At 39.6% G+C, this 21,879-nt stretch overlaps 2 protein-coding genes across 2 annotated transcripts in view; one reads left to right on the forward strand and one right to left on the reverse strand.

The window, feature by feature from the left end:
• Positions 1 to 21,879, reverse strand: part of LOC110401848 — a 34,057-nt gene that overhangs the window by 5,519 nt on the left and 6,659 nt on the right. The window lies entirely within an intron of this gene.
• The window catches only part of FLRT2 (fibronectin leucine rich transmembrane protein 2), a 64,455-nt gene continuing 61,144 nt past the window's right edge, over positions 18,569 to 21,879 (forward strand). Inside the window, exon 1 of the mRNA XM_021402295.1 lies at positions 18,569 to 20,404. The gene's annotated coding sequence lies outside the window, so the exon portion shown is untranslated. The remainder of the gene's footprint in view (positions 20,405 to 21,879) is intronic.

The following is a 21,879-nucleotide window of genomic DNA, read 5'->3' on the forward strand; positions in this document are numbered from 1 at the left end:
GGGAAGGGAAGGGAAGGGAAGGGAAGGGAAGGGAAGGGAAGGGAAGGGAAGGGAAGAAAAAAACAGCAATATTAGTTCTTTGAGCAAAATGAACAATACTAGCTACAGGGTATTTTGGCCAGAACAAGTGAGACTGATTTTGCCAGCATAGTAAAAGCTGGATAGAATGTTCTGGTTTGTTTTTCACACTTTATCTGACATATGCTAAATAAGTTTACAGAGGAGCCCAGGTCTTAACTAGGATAGACTCAAAGTCTTAACTAGGATAGTTTACATCTCTTCTTCCTTCCCTTTTTATCCACATACGTTCATTATACTTCAGATTCATTTTAAAATTGAATCTTTCATATGTGTAAGGGTAAGTATTTTAGTCAGAAACTAAATTAAAACAAATAATTAAAATTGGTGTATTATCAGTAGAGTTTTTCATGGAGGTAGAAGCTGAGATTAATAGATTTACGTTTTTTAATCCTGGAGGAGTTGCCTTGATACTGGTAGTGCTTCAATAGATGTGTTTCAAGTGGTATAATTCTGGGACCTGACAAGGTTTTACATATCTCACTTGGCAAAAGAACAACTTAAAACAGGGTAAGTTAGCGTATGAAATTACGGCAATGTGGTGCTGCCAGGTACATGTTCTTTTTCCAGAGTTGACAGAGTTTACCTTTTACCTGCCAGCTTGTCAAACAAGTCACCAGGGCACAATGTGTTGGATGTACTGCATGAAAACAAACCCTCCCAATAGAAGGCAGAGCAAGTATCACACATGAGAAATTTTTTTCAGTCACTACAGGCAACTGCAGAACAGAATGTGAACCAGAGCCTTTACTTAGTTATTTATAAACTTCATACTCCTCAGAGCACAACTTTTAACACTTCTTACATATCATCAGTGACTTTGGCACAGACATTCTTACTGGATGCACAGTAGCTTAAGCAGGCAAATGCAAATGTGTTTACTCAGAGTGACAGAGGTATAGCAAGAAAACCTGCTGAATATAAGGAAGTGCCCATAAAAAGTCTATTCCCTCCTATAAGTAATATCTTCTTACTATTCCAGCTCCTCCACATGTAAATCACATCAATTTACACTCAATTTCACTGACTTTAGTAAGTGAGTATAAGTGTGTAAGTGAGTTTAAGTGTCTAACTGAGCATAAAGGACTCTGAATTACACAGATTACACAGCACCTATGAAATTAGCTCACAGGCTTTTAAAAAAACAACAGAGTAATAAATCAATACTTTGGAGGAGGAAAGTTGTGAAATGTATGTCCATTTTTGTTTCTTGAGGTTATCAATGTATTTCATCAAAACTAATAGAAGCTCCTACCCTCTTACTTGAACTCAAATTATGATACAAACAAAATTATTTAAGCATTTCAAAAATATAGGAAAAACATGAAGACATTAAATAAATCTTTTTTTTTTTTTTCATATCTCAGTTTTGATACATCACTGAAAAGAGTTCCAGAGAAATGTGTTTTATTTTCTGTTTTCAGTGATGTGGTGAAATCTCTACTGTTAAATGTCATTCTGATTCAGTGTCAATTTTACAATGGAATATGCATTTAAGTGAATTGTTGATGGGATTTGTGGCAAAGCTAACAGGCTATGAACAGCTTTTCAGACTCAGTAAGCTACTATTTAGGAACAGTGAAATATATTTATTACCAAATGACTTACTCCTGAGGTTAATTATTGCTACAGACATTTAATTAAATGGTGATGTAAATTTGATGAGCCTACTCAGTAGAAGTGAAGTTTGTTCTGCACTTTGAAAAGGTGAATGACAGAACTATCCCTCCATCATTCCAGTTAAAATAATTGGACACTTGGAAGTCAAGTTATAGAAAACAGGTTAACTCCTTGATTCATCTTCCTCAAAATATTACCTCAATTAACTTAATGGAGATAAAAAAGATATAAAGAAAGAGTTTTTCAAAGCAGAATAAAAGAACCATATAATTACAGGAAAAAAAAATAATCGGGGTTATATTTTGCATAGGAGTTTTAATTTTTACTTTTTCCTAAGCTTGGGGGGGAGGCTTTCTTAAGGTATGATGTGAAGCTGGAAGGGAAATAGTATTTTAAGCTGAGAAACCTGTTATTATTAGTGCTCTGCCTCTACAGTTTTAAAAACAAATCCTGGTACTTATGGGAATGAGAAATTGCATTGCTTTGTGACTTCCTCTGTGATAACAAATTAATTAGATGCCAAGTGGTAAATGCTGAATTCAATGCACTCGAAGGGATACTTATGAAGACAAAAGAGTTTGGCATCTGAATAGCCTGTGTTTGTTTCTGGAAACATTTATTTATTTTAAGGCTTCAAAATAATGACAATCCTTAGAATGTAGCACTTACAGTTTAGAGCTCATATTTTCTCACAGATCTTTTATTTTGACTTTAATAGAATTCATTCTTAGAAATAATTATACACCAACTCACCCTGCCACTACTATACTGTACAGCTATGAAAATCAAAAGACTTGCTTTTATGCATTTGCTGAACCAGGGCTTTTCTTAAAATTCTTCTGTTGAATCCCTGCCAAATATTATGAACCATGCATTGGACAGAATCTTTCATTCTTCATTCATGCAACATATTCAGTGAAATAAAGACATTTTTCAGCCCACGGATTTGCTCTTGGTCCAAATCTGGTCAGAATTAAGAACATTTAGGTTAGAGACTGTGGGTTTCAGAGACAGGAAGACTCAATTAGTTATATGAATTTTTGAAACACTAATGTCATGTATGCAGCTACCTAGTTTAACATCATCACCAGTAACCCAAATAAAGTAATGAAGAACTTTTTCTCCAATTTTGCAGATGACACCAAGTAGGGGATCTAACCAGACGATATAGCTGATGGCAAAGTTGTCATCCAGAGAAACACAGAGCTGCTGGAGGAAGGGGGCCAGCAGGAACCTTGTCAAATTAAGCAAAGACAAATGTAAAGTTTTGCAAAGGTAAATGCAAAGTTCCACCCATGGGAAGCAGAGCCTCTTGCAGTGTTGCATGCTGGGAATTGATTGTTTGCAGGCAACTCTGTGGAAAATGTTCTGGGAGTCATGGTGGGCAGCAAGAACAATGTAAGTTTGCAGCGTGCAAGAACCAACAGCATCGTACACTAAATAAGTAGGCACAAAAAATATCCAAGAGACTGAAGAAAGTGTTTATCCCCCTCTATATGGCACTCATTATGCTACTCTGTCCAGTTTTGGCTCAGTTTGTATAGTAATAAGGACACTGATAAACAGCAGCAAGTTCAGCAGAGGCCATCCAGACAGTGGGGGGTGGAACATTCACCCTGTAAGGAGAGGCTGAAAGACCAGATCTTCTTCAACCTGGAAAAAGAGAGGGTTTTAGAAGGACCTGACACTTTCAGGGAAGATGCCGAGAAGGTAGAGTCAATCTCTTCACAGTGGTGTGTGGTGAGAGGATGAGAGACAACAAGCACAAACTGAAGAGGAATTCAAAAGACTTAAGGAAAAACTGTGAGAAATGTCAGGATGAATCATGTTGCCCAGAAGTCTCCATCTTTGGATATTTTCAAGGCCTGAGAGGATAAAGCCATGAGCAGCCTCCTCTGACAACAAGCAGACCTACAGTAAAGCAGCACAGTGGGGAGGAAACCTCTGGGGGAGAAGAATTGTTCTAGGTGTCAAGCTGTCTCATTATGGATTTTGTCCTGAATGTCCAGATACCACCTCTAGTACAACAGACAAAGTGTTAGTAGAGTTGTTGCACACTATCCTGAATATATTGTACTTTTCCACTTCTGATTCATGTTAATTTCCAACCAAGGAAAATAAATTATTTCAGTCACAGCACATTTTGGAATAACTATGTCAAAGACTTTTATGTAAGCCAAGCCAAACATACTGATCATGCATTTCTTAATACCTCTGCCCATCAGAACCATATTTCACAAATCTTTGGATCTCTGGCTTACTGAGTTTCCTTTTAATATACTTCCTTTTCTTTAGCTTTGCAGCATTTTGGTTTTTAAGTGTAAATGGTCTTAAAATTTTGTTTATCTTTAATTAAGTAACCAGATTAAATTAAAGCCTCACTGATGACTTTCCAGCCTATTTTTTTCCATCAGAATTTAAAAGGACATTATTTAGGAAGTTAAAAAATAATTGCTGAAAATTTCTCTCAAACAGTATGAGTCTCTAAGGTAAATATACACAGGAAATTCATTTAAACAGCCTTAGTAGTAATTAGCTCATTTCCCTTAATACTGTGAAAGTGCCATTGGGATGCTTTAAGAAATGCATTTTATTTACTCAGTAGGCCAAAAACATTCTCTGAAGCCATTATTCCATATTGTGTGAATATATATCAAAGTCACATCATTACATTTCTCTATTTGTGTACATCATATATTTCACATATTTGCATTTTTTAAATTCTATTTACTCTGCAGCTGCAAGTCAAAAATATTTTTGAAAAATAGTGCTGAACCTGAATATTATTACAAACCTTCAGAAATATACCTAAACTTCCAGTAAGTACGCATGTAATCAGACTGCCACTGGATCTTCTAAGATTACAGCAGCAACTTCTTGATAATGAAACTTCTTTTTACCAATGCCAAAAATATTGCATGTTGCACTCATCTGCATTTTTTTATGAGATCTAAAACATGATACAGATCTAAAACAAGATTTCAGTGTAAAACTTTTCCGAGATATGGAGGACAAGGGACATCAACAGGTAACAGGCATATCTAAAACTGAGTATGAAATCACTGAGGACAACTCCTGTCTGCTCTACAGAAATCCAGATGGGAGGAAGCACAGCTTTGGCCATCTCAGAAAATACCAAACTTTTTGTATCATTTATAAAGCTCTCCATGTTTTAAGAGAAGATATCATTAATTGTGGTGGTAACAACTACTGATCTTAAACTAGAAACAGGAGGAAAACGAGAAGGTAATCAGACTGATGGCATTTTTATGACTTGAGAATTCAGAATCTGTGAGAAAACTAGGAAGGGTGAAGGGTGGGAGTGGAGAGTATCTGATCTGTTGTTTGAAAGTTGCAGCCTTGCCTGCTTAATCCAAAACACACACATTGATCACACCAGGATAACACAGGGAATCAAGTTGTATGAATGTTGGATTTGGCTTAAAGATTTTTCCAATATATGCAGATTCCTGGCTGTACTAATACATTTCTTTTTGCATACGTACAGTCAGCGGTTTACAGGCTGGTTTGGCCCCGTTCCGTGACTAATGCGGTGGGGGGACCCACGGACCCATGCCTCAGGAAAGAGAAAAGGGGAAAGAGTAGGGAGATGGGCCTAAAAACAAAACAGCGGCAATGATCTGAGGAGGAAAGATCATTTACTAAAAAAGATATCGGAATGTGAGATAACACAATATAATACAATATAATTGGAATTGAGGCTAATAAATCAAATAAAATGAGAAAGATTGTCCGAAGACTGAAGGTCTTACTCTAAGTAAGCTGAGGCTATACAGCTAGGAGCACCCAGAGCAGAGATGAGTCGGAAGGTTGAAAAAAAAAAGGGGGGGACATCTCGTGATCTGCAAAGAGTTTTTATCTTTCCCTCTGAGTGGAAAGCAGAAAGAGAACAACGCAAAGTCCTCTGGGGTATGTAGTTCTCTTCTGAGAACCAGGTACCTGGAATTATCCACGATCCATGGAACTGGAGCATAAACTCTTTAACTCCCAGTGCACTACATGATGTTACGATGTGGAATACCGAAAACAAAAATCATAAAACCATGACACGCACACTTATAGGCTATACATATATATGAATGAAGATGCCTGTCTATACCAGAAAGGAATAACGAAACATTCTTTTCACAAAATACAACATTAATAAAGGAAATAAAGCAAACATCCTTGACTTTTATTTAACACCAAAGAGTAGTTGGTTTGTCCTATTGTTTCATGGTCGGGATGTGTGGCCTAAAATGCTGCTGGGCCATTCCAGTAAAAACTTCTTCCCCAGTCTGGTGTGTGGACAGGTCTCTCTGTGGCACAGAGAGAGGGAGATCCTCTTCTCAACCGGGAATTGTGCCACATGCGCACAAATGTAGCCATATTCTGCCTTAAGATGAATCTCTGTTTAGAATACATCTGTTTCAGGCCTGGTCCTCTCATAAAATTCCCTGGTAGGAGTGTGGTAGGAACAAGAGAGGCCAAAACACATGGAATTTGAGCAACTTTTTACTGTTAGGTGGAAAGGCATTAGAAATAATCAGTCAAGCAGACTGTCACCCTAAACTGTGTTGTCAGTTAAGTAAGCTGGAGTAGGTCTTTTGCTTTCATCTGCCATTACTATACAGAACTGTGCATGAAGACTCTGACATGCACATGTACTGTGTTTGGATACAAAAAAAACCAGGTGGTAACGCAGGCACAGTAAATTTTAAGCGTGGAAAAAACATATACACACATGCAAGAACATGTAATTTTCAGAAAATATGCACATCTACTGGGCATCATCCTTACCTGTCTTCCACTTTATACTAGATTTACCTGTGGCAAGATGGGACAGGCTAAAGTGGCTGTTGTTTTCTATCTTTTCAGGATAATTAAAAATGGCTATATCAAAATATGGGAGCAGAGATTAAGTGGGACTTTTCCCCTAAATTTTTCTGTTTTCTTTTGCAAATTATAACAGCACGATCACTCATGCTTATTAAATTGCACTCATGCTTCTTTCATGGATTTTGGGCTTCAGATTTAGGTGTAAGATAAGGGGCAGTCAATAAATGAAAGAGTAGGAAAATGAAGAGGGGAAAGGAGTGCAAGATGAGAAAAGCAGATAGTATGAGTTATGGCCTTTGAAAGAATTAATAAACCAAAGTTAAAAACTAATAGTAAGAAAAAGTTAATCCACAGCATACCACAGCATGGAATAAAGTGACACATCGTGAAAATAACATCATAAAATAACAACTTCATTTACACAACTGGTAGCAATGGAGCAGTGAATCCATTGGCAGAAAAGAGGTGAAAGCTAGCAAAAGTATCATAGAATCATAGAACGGCCTGGGATGAAAAGGACCTCAAAGATCATTGAGTTTCAACCCCCATGCTGAGTGCAGGGTCACCAACCACTAGACCAGGCTGCCCAGAGCCACGTCCAGCCTGGCCTTCAATACCTCCAGGGATGGGGCATCCACAACCTCCCTGGGCAACCTGTTCCAGTGTGTCATCACCCTCTGTGTGAAAAACTTCCTCCTAATACCTAACCTACATCTCCCCTGTCTCAGTTTAAGATCATTTCCCCTTGTCCTATCACTATCCACCCTTGTGAACAATTGTTCCCCTGCCTGCTTATATGCTCCCTTCAAGTATTGGAAGGCCACAATGAGGTCTCCCTGGAGCCTTCTCTTCTCCAAACTAAACAAGCCCAGTTCCCCGAACCTTTCCTCATAGGAGAAGTGCTCCAGCCCTCTGATCATCTTAGTTGCCCTCCTCTGAACTCACTCCAAGAGCTCCACGTCTTTCTTGTGCTGGGGCACCCAAGCCTGGGTGCTGTACTCCAGATGGGGCCTCACAAGAGCTGAGTAGAGGGGACAATCACCTCCCTCTCCCCGCTGGCCACTTTTCTTTTAATGCAGCCCAGAACATAGTTGGCCTTCCAGGCTGCTAGCACACACTGCTGGCTCATGTCCAGCTTCTCATCCACCAGGACCCCCATGTCCTTCTCCGCAGGGTTGCTCTCAAGCAGTTCTTCCCCCAGTTTGTATAAATACCTGGGATTGCCCTGGCCCAAGTGCAGCACTCTGCATTTGGCCTTGTTGAACCTCATTAGGTTTACATGGGCCCACTTCTCCAGCCTGTCCAGGTCCCTCTGGATGGTTTCCCTTCCATCCAGTGTATCAACTGCACTGCTCAGCTTGGTGTCATCTGCAAACTTGCAGAGGGTGCACTTGATGCCATCATCAAGTAATTTAATTCCACTAAAGAAGAGCCAGTCAGAAAGTCTGAATTTTCTATAACATTGGCATGGGTAATTAAATGGCACGAAGAAGCAGGCTGTGAAATGGCTGGATGAAAAAGCGAGAATTTGCCACAAAGCAAGAGAGAAGATGAGGATATGGGAAGTCACAGGTAAAGTCCTGTCTATGGCCCCCAGGGACAAGAATAAAGGACCTCCTCCCAACTGCTGTGGTTAGAAATTAGCATTTTGCAGGCTACCTGGAAAATAACACAAACATGTTCCATTCCCATATTGTGACTAGCTGTTTCTACTGGAAAGAAGAAGTTCAGAAGTTCTGTTCAGAAGTTTCTCCTAAGCCATTTCAAATATGCAGATGAAGATCAGGAAATAGAATAGAACTCCTTAATCTTCCAAATCTGGATAGCTGCTAGTAGTCTTGTAGAAGTACTTTTTCTCTATTATTTTTTGAGAATGTAAGACATTACTGATAACAGGTGATGCATTCTGCTATTTTGGACAGAAAATGAGACAGGGGCGGCTGAAAAGTGTGGACAGGTGATGATGTAGTTGACAAGAAACTGTTAACCAATAAAACAATGGGAAAAAAGAAAAAATATTTCATTCCTTAAGAGAGTTAAGGAGCCAGATCCATTTAGCACGTGAAAAGAAGTTAATGTCATTTGATCCTCATTTGCAATGCATGAAAAAAATGATCTTTAATCAGATCATTATTAGGGTCCAGTAGCTGAAAATTCAATATAGAAATTTCAAATTTATAATTAGCATTGAAGACAAGTAACTATTATGATGGATTATCAAGAGTTTAATTATCTTTCTAAATTGTTTTTTCTCAGAAGTTACTAGTTTAATATAAACATTCTAAAATGAAATTGAGCATATTCTAGCAATGCTGCATTGATCACTCAGATATTTATATTACTGCTCTTAAAATATAATATCTATCAAAAATTGTTTTGCTTAATTTCACTATACAGAGTGTATAAAAATATCAAGAATTTCCACTATTTACAAATTGTATTGAAATTAAACCAGAGAAAAGTAAAGTAGACTAGTGAAGTTGTTTGTTGTTTTATTTCCACATTTGTGATGTGGTGGCTTCTGCTCTTCCTTATTGTATTTAACAGTTTGCATGCATCATCAGAAGTTTCTGTTTTAATGAATTACAGGTAGATATGAAAGAAAACTGAGCCTCAGAATATTTCTTGTAGCCTACTACTAATTCTAGTTTAAAGAATTACTAAACACTAAATAGTGCTTTGTTGATCTCAACTTAAGTAAACAAAGTTCCTAGGACTCTGCAATCAGCCAGTATGATGTAATAATACTACATTTAGATCTGTCTTCATCTCTGTAAAAAGCAAAAACAAACAAACCCATGCACGTTTACTTTTCTATAAACCATTTTAAAAATAAAATGTATACTTTGTTATTGTTCTACAGGAACCTTCTGTCTGATAACTTTCACCTACTCATAAGAATGATTTCCTTGTGAAGGAAATTATGCTTATTTGTCCTATTTTACAGATAAGGAATACAGTGGTGGTACAGTGCATAATTAATGTTTTTGACATACATTTATTTCTAAGCAAGCCTTTAAAATTCAAATTCTTTGTCTAAGCTGCAAATCAGCTTTTGGGATCTAATTTTGTCAAGTATTGCATATGTAAGAAAAGACAGCCTTGCTGTAAGATTTTATTTAAAATTAAGATGTAATAAATGATGAAACATTTATCTGGAAGTACAAGAATCTCAAAGAAAAGTATAAAATGTTAGATGAGAAGAAAAAATAAGGAAAAAATTAAAATAAATAAAATATTATTCACAATAGAAACAAGGAGGTATGAAAACCATCAGTAACTGTCCTTACATACTCCTGTCCAGCAATCTAGTCATTATCTGATGACGATTTTATAAAAGAAATTACTTTAAACTAGGAAATTTTAACATTTTTTGAGTTTTATGTTAGGGACAGTGTCCAGAACATACACTAAGAAAAACTGTGTAGACAGATGTGGGATATGTCAGCTGTCTGATCTTGAGATATATCCTTCTTTATTTTAGCACATTGGACTCAGATAAACACAACTGTTTAGAATGTAAACACTGTGTTTTAATATACTTACTAAATGTTGAAAAAAGCAATGCTGACATATCTGAGTTGAAACTGCTAGTTTACAAACACAGATTATAATAAAAAAAAAATTAAAAGCAGAAATTGGAAAGCAGTTAGTAACCAGTAATGTATGGTTGAGGAAGAGTAAATAGTGAGGAAGAATGCAGACAAGTGCAGAAAGATACACACAGCATTCAAAATGCTAGCAGATGATAGACAGTTCAGTGCAGATGAATGAAATGTAATTATGACTTTGATGAGCCTTCATGACATAGGAGTACTCACTGTTCATGATAAAATATGAGGAATACAGATGAAAACAGATGAAAAAATTGGGAAGCAAGTCACTATGCATCACTAATGATTGATAAGAAAAAAAAAAGAATAAATACATTTAATGAATCTTAATCACCCAGTTGTGTTTATCTGTGGATCAGTATATACATGCTTTATAAAATATCATCATTTAGAAAAATAGTGAGAAACAAAAGATAATTTCTTTAATGTACTATTGAATACAAGGCGACTTGCTGAGCAATCAATTAGAAAATGATCATCAGTTTTCCTGACTTCTGATTCTTAATCCATAACTTTTAACCAAGATAACTTGAACAGCCGGCCAGCTGTTTTTTCACATTTCTCTAACATGTCAAGCAATGCCATGACCAGGTAGTAGAGAGCCGACATACTTGTTAAAATGATTTGATTAATTTCATAGAAAGTTGTGCAGTGAATGTTCAGGAGTATTGATAGTCAAAAACAGGAGCCATTTTTTGGCCACTTATCTCTCAGAGGTATAGATTTACATACATAACCAGATTTGCAATAGTAATCCAATCTATAGGAAGCAATTTCATGCCCACAATTGTGGGTCACAACAGCTGTTTATTAAGCAATAGCCACTCAATCATACTCGATGCTGCTATGCAAGAACAGCTATTGTGCCTGCGCACGCGACCGAATGAACCCGGAAGCTCTGAAAGTCGGGAAAGTACTGATGCGGTCAAAGAAGGATGTAGAAGACGGAAGAACCAACCAGAATGAGGGCAGGCAGCCCATGACGCGGAGCCTCGTGCACGGTGCAGGACCAAGGCTGTGATTGGACAGAAGTTATGAAACCAGCGCGTGTTGCGGATGCGGCCGAGTGTATGGGTATAACACCGGGAGCATCCCGTGGAATAAACAAGATCTGCTTCTACCACATCGGTGACTGAGAGACTCCATCCGAGCAAGCACGGACAGCCTCAGGTTGGGAGAATGGGCAGTCGTGGGAGGGGATAGCAACACACAATTTTAGAACAACTACAGAGGAGATATTCCCAAAGTATATGCTCCCACATCTCCAAGAACAGATGTCATAGGAGCTGACTAATGGATTAATATTATCATCTGTCAGTCTTGAATGGTCAACAGTTTACAGGCGTTCGGCCCGGTTCTGTGGCGAAGGGGACGGGGGATCCACGGGTCTACGCCCCGGGAAAAGGGAAAAGGGAAAAAGGGTAAGGAGATGGCCCTGAGAGCAAAGAACAGTGGCAACAATCTGAGGAGAAACAAAGTAATTTACTAAATAAGATATCGGAATGCAAAACAACACACTATAATACAATATAATTACAATTTAAGCTGATAAATCCAATACAGAGAGAGAGAATGTCCAAAATCAAGGTAGGCCTTACTCTACTACTGACGATAAGATGGATGGAGAGCAAGGTGCTGCCAAGATGAGAGACGGGCGGAAAAAGGGACGAGGTCTCGTGATCTGCAAGTTTTTATACTGTGAGGTTTTATCTTTTCCCTCCGGCTGGAAAATGGTAACAGAGGAACAAAGTACCGTGGGGACTGTAGTAGTCTTTCTCTTCTGAGAACTAGGTACATCCACTACATGATGTTATGATGTGGAATACCAATAACCGAAAATCACAAAACCATGACACTCATACACTGTAATGCACTCCTTAGCTCTGATATCATGTCACACAAACACAGTTCAGTATTTTCTTATGCCATCTTAGAGCATATTTCCTTGGTGGCGGACATTTTTTTTAGTTTGAAGATTTGCATTTTTGAAAGTTTTGATTATTTGAAGCGGCTGATCAAGCAGGGATGGTTAAAATATCTACCTTCCCAAGCTATCTGCCTTCCTCTTTTCTCATTTTCCCTCAACAGGAAGAGCTCTCAGACTGGCAGCAACTCCTGATTGCTTAACATAGAAAAGGAAGCTGAAAATTGACTCTGGTCAGTATGTCTTTTGTTGTCAATTGCAGATGTTCAAGAATATGTCTCAGTAATTCCTGCTGGGCTAAAAGTACCTGCAGGAACCTGGCAAAGAGCTTTGAGCAACAGTTGCTTAAACCACATCAGTTTAGGTGACTACAAATTCTGAATGTCTCAAGTAATCTCCTTAATTTCCTAATTTCCTCTAGAAATTAGCTCTGTCAAATTTTCACCAGTTATAAGGAAAGTCATAATGCAGTCATTCAAAATGGTAATTGTGCATCATCTCTGTAAGACTATTCAATTTCATGTACCATAATGAGGAAGACTGAGAAAAGTGATGCGCTGATACTATCTTTCATGAGCTTAAAAGCTTTCTCACATGTAGACGAATGATAAGATCTTTCAAATATCTGTGGTAATAGTCTATCCAGCATGGACTGATAAAATCATCTGCTATCTGAGAAAAGAGTTGAAGCTTGTTTGTGAGCTTATAAAGTGGTCCTTCAGAAAGGTGATGTTACATATTGATCTAAGGAAGTACTACATGATTTTAGTAAGTATACAGTTGCTAATAATTAATATCATCAGTGTCTTGGAGTCATTCATATGCCCTGACTGCATCCATCCACCCTGGGAGCTCCCATCCACCCTTTGCCCCAGTGGAGGGGATCTGTGTTATCTCAAGGCTGATTCCCAGACCTGAGCACTGCTAGAGGTACACAGGTCTCTAGTCCTGTCTTCTGAATAGATCCTGGACATACAAGATAGCTTATCTCCAGACTTGTCTCCAGTCTTGTCTCCCGGGTGGATCCTGAGCCTGACTGACCGCCTTGCTCCATCTGGGACTGGGACTGGTAACGGACCTTTCTTGAGCACCCTGCTCTGCCCGCTCTACATCCCACTGTGGGTCTGGGTGAGGGAACTGCCTCTGCCTGGAGTCACCCTGGCCTTCCAGGTTATCATTCCAGTGGAGCTATCCTGCTTTAGTTGCTACCTGACAATAAATCTAGCAATATGACAGTAATCACAAGGATACCAAGACAGACCATAACAATATCTGATAGCCAACAAATCAGATACCAAGAATGATGACAGTGGAATTAGCCTATTTTTTCAGCAGTGGTTGAGTCTAATTATGTCAAACAAATGTACGAAGAAAGCTCTAGAGATGTTCCTTTAGTGAAAATCCAGCTTGGCTCTGAGCTTGTAGAAATCTTTCCCTCTGCTGAATGAATGCTGACAACCATGCATATGCTTAAGAAATCAAATGGAGGAGTCCATTCCTGAAACTCTTCTTAACTCATTTTGTTTTGGCCTACTAAAAGTCACCAGTAAACTGTTATACAATGAAACTGCTTGATTTTCTTCAGGGAGAATTTCAATGCCTTCTCTAACCCTACCAAAAGAATAGTTTAAATTTTTAGCATTATTTTTGCCTGAGGCACAGAAAAGAAGATCATTTCACAACACAAATAAAAAGTTCAATTTATCCTTGGGGTATATTTGTGACACTCCTTATTAACTACTCTACCTAGTACGTTGTATGTGTGGAGTGTTTAACTAAATAAGCTTATGGCTTATTTCAAGTGAAATTTGTCGCCAACAGGTAAGAAACATTAACAGAACAGAAAACTTGTGATTTGAGGAAGGCTCCATTTGAGTCAAAGGTGACAAAGATGGAGACTGAAGTAACTCAATTATAAGTTCAGCAAGATAATTGAAAAAAGAAATATTATATGAACCACAAAAGCCCTCCTATGTGCTACCTTTTCATACAGCTGTTTTATCTTTACAAAATGATCAACCCTGTCTCACAGGCTGAATAGATACAGTACATATGAAGCTAATATAGATCATTCTCCAGAGAATATTCACGGTCTTGAGAAATGCAAAGACTGCAAAATAAAAAAAATAAAAATAAAAAAAACCAAAACATGAGAAGTAGTACTTCTTATCAGCTACTCTTACCTGAATTAAACTCACCCTAAATTTTCAAACTTGATACCATTTTGTAAGCAATTTTTTTTTTCACCGGACAGTTTCCTTAAAAATTCTGTTAGTGAAATAAATCTAGAGCCTTACTCAGTTTTGCTGCAAAATGGGAATAAAATTAGGAAAAAATCATTTGGTAACAGTGACTAAATAATCTTCACAGCATCAATTTAGTAAGTAGTTTCCTACATGTCAGCAGCATACTTCTGCTGTATTTCACACAGCATGCACACCTCACTAAAGCACATCTCTTCTATTTCTCTGCCAGCAGGCAATGGTTAACTGAATGAGTGCTGAACCTTTCACAGGTTCAGTAGATCTCATCACTGATCCTTTTGGTTCTACCAAGGCTTCCCCTAAGCCTAAAAGGCAATGTCTTTCTCTTTATAAAGAGCATTAAAGTAGCATAATATCCCTTTCTCTAATGTTAAGAATAAGTTTAGGACATTAAAAAAAAAAAAGAAGCTAGTTCCCTGTGCTTCAAAACTGATGAAGAGTTGTTGACTGCTGTGACAACCTTTCTATCCCCCTCAGTCCACAAACCTGTGGTGTGGGTGCTTTGCACTGTGGAAGAGTAAAACAAATGGTTTCATAAGGTATTTTCACTGCCTCAAAAATCCCCTCAAAAACCAGAGAGCTTATTCTTAATTTATCCAGATTCAAAACAGATGCAATCTGCCCAATCATTCTGCTTGTACTTGTGATTGGCTGTTTTTGGTTCCACTTTCCTTTCAGGTGATCATTCTGTACCATGGTGAAATGCTTTTCCGCTCTCAAGTAACAGCCCTTTGGAAGTGAAACTTCTGGCAGAGCAACATGCAAAGGTTCTTATTCATTCATTTCTGAGTTTGGAGGTGTAATTGTATAGCCTCTAATTCTTGATCCTTGATCATAGAATCACAAAATCATAAACTCATAGACTCATTGAACCATAAAATTGTGGAATGGCTTGAGTTGGAAAGGATCATAAAGATTATCTAGTTCCAACCTGCCTGCCATGGGCAGGGTTGCCATCCGCTAGATCAGAGTGCCTGCAGCCCCATCCATCGCTGAATACCTCCAGGGATGAGACATTCCACAGTTTCTCTGGGCAACCTGTTCTAACGCTTCATCAGCCTATAAGTAAAAAATTTCCTCCTAGTAGCTAATCAAAATCTCACATCTTTTAGTTTAAAACCTTTCCTCCTTCTCCTATCGCTATCAGACCATGTAAAATTCTGTCTCCTTCCTGATTATTAACTTCCTTTAAGTATTGTAAGCTGCAACGATGTCTCCCCAGAGCCTTTTCTTCTCCAAGCTGGACAAGCCCAGCTCCCGCAGCCTGTCTTCACAGGAAAGGTGCTTTGACCCTCTGAGAATCTTCATGGGCCTTCTCTGGACCTGCTCCAACAGCTCCACATCCTTCTTGTGCTGGGGGCCCCAGGTCTGGACAGAGAACTCCAGGTGGGGCCACACGAGGGCAGAGCAGAGGGGGACAATCCCTTCTCTCTCCCTGTGGCTGCCCCTCTGTTAATGTAGCCCAGGATACTGTTGGCCTTCCTAGCCACAAGTGCACATTGTTTGTGTCAAGCTTAATGGTCAGAGTAGTGTCTTTATACCTTCTTCTTTACTTAATTGAAAACAATTTTCTTTCTCACCTATCACTTTTACAGCAGTATGTTCTAAAATAAACAGAAACGATTAGAAACGGCTTCCCAAAATGGCATTACCTCTTTATAGTAAACAAGGGATTAGTCCAGAAAAAGTAAAAGTCAATAAATTTCAATAGAAAATCTACATTCTTCTTTATATCCTATTGCATGTAATTAACTTGCACTGGAACTGAAAGATGGTTAACAAGATCTAGCAGGTAGAGCTCAAGGATTTTTTTAAATGCTTTAGAAATTTTTTGCTAGTCTTTTGTGAGGTGCTTCATGGAAATCAATAAAAACAGCTGTAAGAGTCATGGTGTGAGGCTTGGAGTCTATATTATAAATTCTTGCAACCTTTTTTCTTGTATTCACTTTAATATTGAAAGAGAGGCTTTGACCAGGCTGTTTTTAAATAATCTTCTCCTGCTCAACTTCTATAAATACACTTAATTTTAAAAACTGTTTTGTCACGTTTATTGAGCCAAAAGAAAACTCTCAGATCATTCAGAAAGACTCTACAATAATTGCAACAATCCCCTTGAAAATACAAGAACTTAGAGAAGTAGACTTGACAGAAATAGAAGTGAAAGAATGATCTTAGCTTGCTGGACCTGTGGATAAGAAAGTACAAATGAATCTGTTTTTTTAATCACTAAAATTTTAGAAATGGTGAGATCTTGATGTCCTCTGGGAGACAGGGCAGATGGCCTTGCAATCAGAAAGTGATGCTTTTTCTAGAGCAGATTGATAGTCTGCCTTCTCCACTTAAAACGAAAGAAGACGGATGAATGCATAACAACAAATTTAATGAATGCAGTGCCGCTGAAGTGAATTTTTAGTTCTATGTAGTGCAACTATGTACTGCTGACAAAAGTGTCTGCTATTTTTCCCAAAAAGGAAAAATGTTCAGTGACAGAACCAGGGAAAAAGAAAATAATTTTTTTAAAAGCTGGCTATGACAATGAAAAGGATCTTAATACTTTTGCTTAGAATTTGTTAAAGAAATAGCTTACCTGGACCACTTTAATGCTATTCATAAGATTTTACTTATGCTTTCCACTCTCATCAGCCTAATAAGTAGCTAGGCCCATCATAAATATTTTTTTTTGACTGTGTGTTGATTTCAGCCAGTTTCTTTTCTTGTCTTTTTTTTTCCTGTGTATTTTGGATACATTAGAAACAAACATATAAGCAGAAAAAAAAAAGAAAGAAAGAAAGAAATAATGCCTAAGAATGTGGTTCTTATGTCCATTATGATTTAGCTATTCAAATTACTTCAGTTTCATCAGATGATATTAATGTCTGTCTGGATTAATCCATATTTGTGCAAATGTTTATAGCATGAAAATTAAGATATTTTATCAGTGATTTATAAGTAGAATTTTGTCCTTCCTGAAGAATTTTTATTTAAAATATGATGGTACAATATGCCATGTGATTTGTCATGGTTTTCTTTGGTTACAAAAGTGCAATAAATTTTTTTTTTCATTTTTTCAAATATTATTAAATATATTAATTTTGTATTTCAGTCTTGCCTACTCATCTATCGAGTTCCAATATGGCTGCCATCAGGTGGCATCTGGGTGGGTCAATTTTGAACAAAATTTGATTTAACTCTCTACAGTGTTTAGAAAGGAACAGAAAAAGAAAACAATAATAATAATTTAAAAATCACCACCACAACCACCAAAATATATATATACATTTTCATCAGATTTTGAGCAGCATATGTCCTAGTTTTATTGGAAATCAACTTAAATTGCAAACAGAATTTTTCTACTCTGTATTAAAGACTAAGTATTTAAGACCAAGAATTTTAGGAATCTACTGCACTCTCAGATCCCTGTGTTCTGCGACAAGGGAGAGAAGGGTGACTAAAGGCAGCCCTTAGAAATAGTTTGTCATGATACTGTCAAAAGCTAAATGCAGAAATCCCTTGGAGAGAAAAAGGGAATGCCTCTAGTAGGTTAAGTCTATGAAGTGTAACATCCAAAGGCATTATAGACAGTGTTACAAGGTTATACCTAACTATATGAAAAAAACCCAGAAGGTAACAGTGGGCTGAAGGGAAAGGAGGAGAGAAGGAAGAGATGAGACAGGGAATAGTTTAATGGTATGTTTTTGTTTTATTATTGATTTTATTTTGAATCAGGCTCTAACCCCTACATTTCAAAATGGTAGAAATCTACCATTTGAGTTATATCACAAAACATTCCAAAGTCTGCTTCAGAACTCATGTGATATTTTCATTTTAATCTTACTGCAGTTGTGAGAGCTCAGAGAAAATCTGTTGGAGGAGAGCCCCCACTCCCCCCCCCTTNCCCCGCCCTCTGTTTCTTCTGCTCTCCACTATCCTCAAACACATTTTAAAATAATTGATTTTGCAAAAATTTGATGAAGAATTCACATTGCATTTTTTTTCTGTCAGCTTCATGAATTTAAAGCCTGATACAAAATATACCATTACTGACAAAAACAGAATAAATATTCAGTGTATTTTAGATCAGCCTCCCAGTCACAGAATTGTTTCCAGCTACTTTTACTCTCTGTCTTGCAAGCAGCAACGCTGATTCTAGCGTTATAGCTGAAAAAAAAAAAAAAAAAGGACCTTTATAAAAAAGACACTTTTATTTTCATAATCTTTTTTAATGTTACTCTGTTTTACATCCACTTTAAAACAAGTGAGGTTGCATTATGGATCAGTAGGCCATCACTCCAGACTACCTATCTTGTCCAATCAAGGATAATTTAAAGAAAACGCTACGTTCTCCTTTCAGTTTACAGCCTGTCAACCACTCAAAGCAATTTGGTAATAAATAAATAAACGTTTCACACAGTTATAGTGGGGAAAAAAAAAAAAAAAGAAGAAGAAGAAGAAAAGAAGCCCAAGCAACCAGACTATAACTAAGATTAATAATTGAGGGAAGGGGGCGGGGGGAACGGTTTAAACAGAGCACGCCAAAGGGAGAAAATGGGCGAAGTTCTCCCGGCTGCTGGTCTGTGCCGAGCGTTGTGCTCTGCTGCCACCTAGGCCGCGCTACGGGACGTGCAGCCCGCAGAGCTCGCCGCGCACCTGGGCGGCACCGCCCACCGGCCTGGGAACCTCGCTCGGGTCTGAGTGGAGTCGGCCCTCATGCCATCCGTTATTATAAATATGATGCATAAATGAATATAAATGTATACTGGGTCTTTTTTTTTTTTTTCGGTGGAGGGGGGGAAGCGAGGAAGGATAACAAACATCACAATTTACAGAGAACATATATAAATGAATATTAGAAACCTAAAGGACTTTGCAAATTTATTTGTATCCTCCCTATGTCTCCGTGTTACAATGCTGCAACGTTGTCTTGACATCAGGATCCACCGAGCTGACGGCACTGACTTTGGAAAGCACTTTATTACAGCTTTGAATAGCACATGCGTTTTCTTTTCTTTTTTTTTCTTTCTTTCTTGTTGCTGCTGTTGTTTTCCCTCACTTTAAGACTCTCTTCTACTTTGGAGGAAACATGTTCTGGCATGCTGGAGTTTGCTAGTGGTAAATATTTCCTTTGACTACTAAGTATATGTGTCAAAAAGGTTTTGGTTTTTTTTTTTTTTTTTTAATCCCCCAGGAAACAAGCTCCTTTCTCACTTGCTCTGTTGTTATTGATAACGTGAAAAGGAGATGGATCTGAAAGTCTGAGTGAAATAGCGCTCTCAGATACTTACTTTTAGCCATATCGAGCTGAGAAAAGTGCAGTTCCGTATGAATTCCATATGATGCATGTGACACTTTGCATACCAAGCCCGGTGATAAACGGACTGCAGGTAAGCCCCCAAGGGACTGCTTTGCTGGGAGGATTTTTCCAGTCTCTAACCACAGAAGTATTCAGAGCTGAATAGCTCTCCAACTACTCCCCAGAGTTGGCTGTTCTGATTTGTTTCAATTCAAGAACAGAAAATGACGTGTAATGAAGATCCCCCAGCAAGTAAGCGGTGCCCATGCAACAAGCAGGGATGCAAAGGGTTAAGATACTGACTTGCTTGCTAGGCAAAGTTTGAGGAAGAATATGTCTTGAGGCTGAGCACGCCGCAGCACCGCGTTTGGAATCTGTCACCCTCACTTAGGAGTTTCGCATCTCCGCTTGTCACCGGTGAATAATGATCACGCGGCGATAAGATCGCGCGGTGGCGGTGTGCCGGAGCCGCCGGGGGAGAAGCAGAGGGAAATTACAGGCGTTTAACGCTGCAGAGGGGGTTCCTCGGTCATTGGCGGTTTCACAGTCAAACTACCCGCTGGACAGAGGCTTGGGAAGTACATTTCCTTCCTTCTTTCCTTGAAAGAAACCTTGGGTGACAGTGACCATCGGCAGCCATGGAAAGCAGAGACCTTGGTGGTGATCCTTAAAACAATACCATGCCGGAACCCAACTGCTCTGCCACTTTCTCCCCTTGCAACCGGCCGGACCCGGTGGGCTTTGGGTGATTACTTGGAGACCTCCGCAGGAGCAGGTAATGGCTAAAGTCTCTTCTGGATTGACACAATCTTGATATGACCAAAGTGTGTCCTGAGTATCTTTCTTTGATGTGAAGTGTGGGGTGGAGGTGGATCCCCACCCAACCCCTACAAGCCCCGGGGCAGGGCAGCAGCCTGCAGCCTCTCTGGAGTTTTCGTGTTTCCACTTTGCTCCGTGGAGGGGGGGGCAGAACAGGAGGCAGAAATGGCCCTGATTGAAAAGGCGCTCTCTGCCAGATCTCTGCCTGGTATAGCGACAGGTTGGTAACACTGGGGATGGGTGAAGAGAGGATGAGGAAATGTTCAGGAGAAAATGCACCGGTTTTCCACCAGCTTCAGTAAAGAGCCATAAATCATGCGCATATAAGTGCTATAAAAGTATGTAGAGCTTTAAAAAAAAATCCAACAAAAGAAGACAGGTCTTGAAAAGTCAAAGAGGATCCAGGACAACCTTTTAAAAAATGTTGTTCTCTCGCCTTTGGACCCTGCGGGGCTTCTGCGTCTTTCATCCCTCGGGACCAGCTGGGAGCTGCAGGCAGAGACTCGACTTCAGAGCGGCTCTGTCTCTCTGCCGGGGACGGCGGCTGGGACGGCGGCTGGCCCCGCGGCTCTGAGCCGCGCCAGCCCCGCTCTGTGCGGGCGGCCGAGCCCTGCGGAGGGGCTGGGAGCGTGGGCGCTCCATCATGGGGGCGTGGAGCAGACCTCGAGCCCCGAGACAGCAATGCCTCTCAGCGATGCTAGGAGGGGAGGCGGTGTCTCCCCCTCACATTTTTTCCCCTCGCCGAGCCTGCTGCGGAATGCCTGACTACCTGCGCTCCCTCTTTTGTACTTCCTCCCCGCATCCACGTATGTGAGAGCTCAAGTCCCTCTCCCAGCAGGCAGCACGACTCGGTTGGGGGCTGTAATACTCGAGGCTTTCCCACTCCCCTGCAGGGCATAGACCCGGGGCCGAAGCCAGGCTGACCTGCGACCCGCCTGCTCGGAACGCCTCTGAAGCTGGGAGTGAGTCAGCCCACCTCTAGAAAAGGGCGAGGGAAGTGCAGAGACAATGGCGAGTGATTCAGCTCCTGAAGTACGGCTGAGCTGAAATCGCGAGGAAGCACGCAGCTGGGGGTGAGGGGAAAGCACACCCCGAGGCATTTCAGTTGCTTTTTCTGTTTCCTGGACACATGGCATTGATCAGTTCTCCTCCATCCCTTTCCAGCCCCTCTCTTAAAGTAACTCGCAGCCAAAGCCATGCTATGCGTTTTCTTTACTAATGGAGGAATTTGAAGCAAATCCTCACCTCGCACCCTACGTCCTACCTTGACGCCTGCATCCCATTGCCCGGGTGCCTCTCAGTGCTAAACACTCTTCTACCTGAGCTTGTCAGGACAAGGCAGGAGCCTACCAGGGAACTGGGTTACCCCGAAACAAGCCCAGATAACGCGATATACACACACAAAGTGCTGCAGAAGGGCTTAGTACGGGG

This window comes from Numida meleagris, chromosome 6 (assembly GCF_002078875.1).
Source record: "Numida meleagris isolate 19003 breed g44 Domestic line chromosome 6, NumMel1.0, whole genome shotgun sequence".
NCBI lineage: Eukaryota > Metazoa > Chordata > Aves > Galliformes > Numididae > Numida > Numida meleagris.